Source organism: Silene latifolia, chromosome 11 (genome assembly GCF_048544455.1).
Source record: "Silene latifolia isolate original U9 population chromosome 11, ASM4854445v1, whole genome shotgun sequence".
Lineage (NCBI taxonomy): Eukaryota > Viridiplantae > Streptophyta > Magnoliopsida > Caryophyllales > Caryophyllaceae > Silene > Silene latifolia.
In genome coordinates this window covers 90,773,301-90,778,811 of record NC_133536.1, presented here as the reverse complement: position 1 = coordinate 90,778,811, position 5,511 = coordinate 90,773,301, and the positions used below count along the sequence as shown (strand labels likewise).

At 42.1% G+C, this 5,511-nt stretch overlaps 1 non-coding gene across 1 annotated transcript; it reads left to right on the top strand.

Moving 5' to 3' along the window:
- Nucleotides 1-4,860: 4,860 nt before the first annotated feature.
- On the top strand, nucleotides 4,861-4,967 carry LOC141616143 (small nucleolar RNA R71). Its single transcript, XR_012530512.1, has one exon. It is a non-coding gene; the product is annotated as a small nucleolar RNA R71 (small nucleolar RNA).
- Nucleotides 4,968-5,511: the final 544 nt, after the last annotated feature.

Here is a 5,511-nt window from a genome sequence, read left to right as displayed (position 1 = left end):
GTCGATCGACTGGAGTAGCTGGTACTTGGCTTCAAAAACTTCGTGAATTAGTCTTTCGGGCCTCGATATGCGCATCAAGTTCGTTTCTTGAGTAAATACTTCACGTCAAATGCAATGCAAAGTACTCGAGGACGGATTTAGCTTGATTTCCGCTGGATTCTTCACATTTCTGCAATAATGTACAAAAACACGAAAGTAGACGGAAATGGGGAGAATAGTAGCATAAACTACATAAATGAGCTCTGAAATGCGTGTAAAATGAGGTGTAAAACATCATATAAATGACACGCATCAAACTTCCCCAAACCAAACCCTTGCTTGTCCCCAAGCAAGAACTAGACTCGATCCTAAAACCTAATGGAACGAGTTCAATCTCAGAGCGAAATGCAACTATAAAGCCTAAACCAGTTTAATGCTACAACTAACAATCAATTAGCAATATGAATCAGGCAAACGAATTATGTAGTCGTTAAAAACTGTTGAACCGTCAACTGTAGAGACTTATCAATTCGGACTCTCACGGGTCGCTCATATCACACATAAGCACATGTGAAAAATGTAAAGATAGAAAGAATTCATTTTATAAAGACTCTCACCTAACTACGACCTATAAGAACATGCCTGCAATCTAATATGAAAATAATCTCTACAACTGTACATATGCATTCCAACCAATCAAATGACCATGACACATGCCGAGGTAAATATGGATACGTGAGGCTATGGGCAGGAAGAGGCTAAGATAAATTTGGATAAAAACAGAGTTAAGAGCCAAGCTAGTAACTAAGGGAACCAAATTATAACAACATCCAACTTCATGCTCAAAATTTCAATCGAAACGGTGCTAATAGCAAGCACAAAACTCACAATCTCCATAATTAATCAACTCCCCATAAGATATGAATGCAACATGGGAGCAAAAATCGCCATTTAATAAAGACTTTGAATTATGCGATTTGATTTTCTTTTCTTCTCGGGCTTCAGTCGATCGACCAATGAGTCCAGTCGACCGACCACCCTCTACAGTACAGCACGCGTTCTTTTTCCTCTTTTTTCGAATCATTTTTCTTCTCTTTTTTCAGTTCTATTTTTTTTTCTTCTTTCTTTCCTTCTTCATCTTCCCAACATCATCTCAAAATGAGCATTAGCTACCAAAAACAAAGTAACAATTCCAAGAACATAAACTACTAGCTTGACAAGGGCAGGCTAAATGTAGGATGTAGTAACGGGACAAAAAGGCTATTTTTGGCAGTGTGGAGCTTATGGGCAAAAAAGAACAAAGGGGTGACCTCTTCCACATGTGTCAACTAACCACAAACCGAATGCATACAAGTATTAAGCAGATTAAGTTCATATTTATGCATATTTATGTAACATGTCTCATAAGGAGTAACTACTCACATTCCTAAATGAACTGGTCATGAATGACACCAGTTATAGGCTCTAAAACTCAGAAAATGATGTAGCTTGCCAAAAATCTAAGTCAAGTTTAAAGTTCAGCATATAATTAACGAAAACTCGTAGATTATGCATATAATTCTACTAATAACATGTCAATTAAGCGCGGCTTAGGCATAAAACAACTCCAAATGCAATGTCATCATTGAAATACTACCGTTCCGACTCGACCTAAATGCAAAAGTAAACGTGCAATTTTTTGAATTTTTGAAATTTTTCAATTTTTTTTGAGATTTTTGTATATATAAGAGAAAAATAAACAACAATGCAAGACAAAAAAAATGTAAACGTGAATGCAAAGCAGAATGAATGCAACGCAAAACCCTTCCCTAAACCAAATCACACAATGTCCCCATTGTGCAAAATCATATAGTGAAATAAAAGGGAAACGGGAATTTGCGTTAAATTAACTAAACAAGATAAGAAATTAAGCTCGGAAACTCACAAGACTTTAAGCGCAGGAAAAGGAAACCTCCCCAAACCAGCGTGAGCTAGGAGGTTTCAGTAGCCAGCAGTGCTACCAATAAGTACTTGAAAAGAAGCAAAAGTACCGCGCGTAAATCCGAGAAAACAATTTATTAAACGCAACATTATGTGTAAAATAAAGAAACGAAAGAAAATAGAAATGAGTCGGAGAATAAAGTGGAGAAAAGACTCCCTAAATTCCGCAAATCGACCAAACACAGCAGGGGAATGATCGAAAACAGGGTACAGCAGCGAACATGGTCGATCGACCACATCACCCAGTCGATCGACCAGAGTGAACAGAAACAGAAACTCCTGGAAGTCGCAGCTCAGTCGATCGACCATACTGGCCAGTCGATCGACTGAAATACCTGCTGTAACTTTCTGATTTCTTCGAATTAGCTCAATAAATTGAGCCAACATGGTCTATAAACCTGCAAATGCACATAATAACGCGCCTAAAATTGCGCAAAACCCAAAGTAACAGTCTAAAGTGTTTAAAATCCTAAGCAAACTTATTAAAATGCGAAGTCTCGCGCACACAAAAGCAATAAAAAGTCCAAAAGCAATAAAATGAATGGTTTTTGAAAAAGTCTTAATCAACTAATAGTTGATCAAGAATGGCCACGGAATGGCCCACTTACTCGGCTTCTGGATACAAGAAGTAGCCTCTACAGTGCTCATCGTCTCAGTTGTACTCTTCTCAACTCCAACATCCGCAGAACTCAATGGATCAACGGCTTCCACATCTTCCCAAGCAATGACTTCATCTGGCTCATCAGAATCCAAATCAGACTCCGTCACCTTGACTGACTCCTCATCAGGCTCCTCATCTGTGCCATAGCTAAGACATCCTAGACCGTCTCTTTGAACGATTGGCTCCTTCACAGTTGGAGCAACATGCAGCTCTTCCTTCCCCAAACCAGCTCCTGCAATATCCAAAACAGAAGAATCTTCCTCCAATTTGCTCCCAATCTGGGGCGGAGGTGTTATAGCAGAAACAGGCATAGAGACAGGCATATCAGGAAGCACAAAATAGGATTTCTTTTCAGAAACCGTATTACAAGTGACTGGCCACATGGGATCTTTCTTCTTAGCTGTCTGGGCAAAGACAATGGAATGCTTCCCTACTTTGAAGGTCAGAGTCCCTGAACCAACATCTATAACTGCACCAGCAGTGTGCAGAAATTGTCTATCCAAAATGATAGGAATGTGAGCATCCTCGGGCATATCTAACACAACGAAATCAACAGGAAAAAAGAACTTTCCTATTTGCACGGGAATGTCTTCTAAGACTCCTATAGGCTGGACCGCAGATCGATCAGCCATCTGTACTGTCATGTTGGTAACTGCAAACCTAGTCAATTTCAACTTCCTAGCAAGACTCAAAGGCATTACACTAATACTGGCTCCTAGGTCACACAATGCCTTCTCAATAGAAAAGGTGCCAATACTACATGGGACTGAAAAACTACCTGGGTCTTCTAGCTTATGAGGTGCAGTATGGGTCAAATGAGAACATGACTCCTCAGTTAGTGCGACAGATTGCACAGTTTCAAGTGACTTCTTTTTAGATAAAAGTTGCTTCATAAATTTCATGTAAGCAGGCACTTGATTAACTAATTCAAGAAAAGGAACTTGTACATTTAAGCTGCGAATAACATTTTCAAATTTGTTAAACGATACATGTTCCTTCGTCGGCACCAATCTCTCTGGATAGGGGGCTGTAAGAAGTAACTTAGCCCTCTCCTCTAGGTCTCTCATGCAGGCATCGGTGGATTTAGGCTGAAAATCCACTACCTTCTCCTTGTTGTAGCTTGACCCTTCTTCAGACCGTCTAAAAAATGAACCATTGATCGCCATTGGGTCATACTTTGGAACCGGGATTGACCCATCAGCATTTGGGTCTTGCCTTAATATTTTCGGAGTAGTCGTACCCCGAAACAAGTGGTCCCTCAAGTTATTTGGCATTGGAGGACGAAAAGACTCACCATCAGCAGCGTAGTCAGCCGATCGACCATGCACGTCAGTCGATCGACTGACTTCTACAGAACAGTTTGTTTCACTTCGGGATCGGTCGATCGATCGGTATGTCGGTCGATCGATCGACATACCCCTATTGATCGTCTTTTTCTTGCCACTGTTCGTCACTGCCTTCTTCTTGCTTGGTTCCGCCTCATCTTTTTCAGTGACATCCTCGACCATAGCGGGCCCCTCAAGGGTGGACCCACTCCTCAAAGTAATAGCATTAAGGGTCTCTTTTTGATCCGTCTGCGACGGTAAATGCCCCGGAGCTCGAGTTGCACTCTTGCTCGCCAATTGAGCAATTTGGCTCTCTAACATCTTCATCCCGGCCTCTCTAGCTTGAGACTCCTTCAGCAACAAATTTTTCAACTCGGCAAAATCGGAACCTTGGGACTGCTGCTGCTGTTGTGGAACATACGGAGGCTTTTGGTATGGCTGTTGCTGCTTATGAGGGGGCACATAATTCTGCTGCTGCTGCTGCTGTGGAGGTGGAGTCGGATTCAGGACATTTTGGCTACTCCACCTCAAGTTCGGATGGACATTCGGCTCAAAATAAGTGTTTGTCTGCCTATAATGTTGAAAAGCAGCACAAGACTCATAGGGAATGCTTTGCATTATCTCAAACATGTCCTTCTCCTCCACATCTCTTGCGAGAAAAGGACCGTCTCAAAACAAGATTCACATGATAGATCCCTCCTTTTGAAGCTCCTTTCAACTCGTACTTATCAAATCTCGCCGTAAGAGCCTCTAATGCAGCTATAGAAGGGGATTCAGCACTTCTCCTTTGATTTCCCTTGGAATTTCCATACTCAGCTTTATGGATGGAATCTACCATTAGCTGCCGCATCCAGGATAGCCCTCTGATCGTCATAGAGCCCATTATAAAATTGATTGCATAGACTCCATTTCTCGAACCCATGGTGCGGAATAGTTCGCACCAGCTTCTTGAAACGGACCCATGCCTCATGAAAATTCTCATCAGGACCCTGTTTAAAGCTCGTGATCTGAGCTCTAATGGCATTGGTCTTCGAGGCAGAGAAATATTTCTTGTAGAATGCCAGGGCCAGCGACTTCCAATCAGTGATCCCGTTAGCAGCTCGATCCAGGTCTCGGTACCACTCCCTTGCAGCATCACGAATAGAGAATATGAACATCGTCTCCTTCACCTGGTCCTGGGTCACACCGGTTGGTGGGGGTATGGAACAGCAGTAATCAATGAATGTCTCCATATGTTTGGCTGCATCTTCATTTGCAGCTCCCCCGAATTGGTTTCTCTCAACCAAGTTGATATAGGACGGTTTCGGCTCGAATTTTCTATCCGTCCCTGGTAATGCGAATCCCTTATAGAGATTCTCAGCTGTTGGCTCAGAGTGACTGGCTATACTCGCTTCTTCAGCCATGTATAGAGATGTGACGGTCTTAGCTGAGGAAGTAGAAATAGGTGACGAAGGGGGATCCTCCTCAAAAAGCTCGTTCTCGTAGTAACTAGACAGAGTACTCAGCTCTTCCTCTGTCGGCAATACTCTAGATGATCGTCTCAACTCACGCAAAGTCTTCTCATTC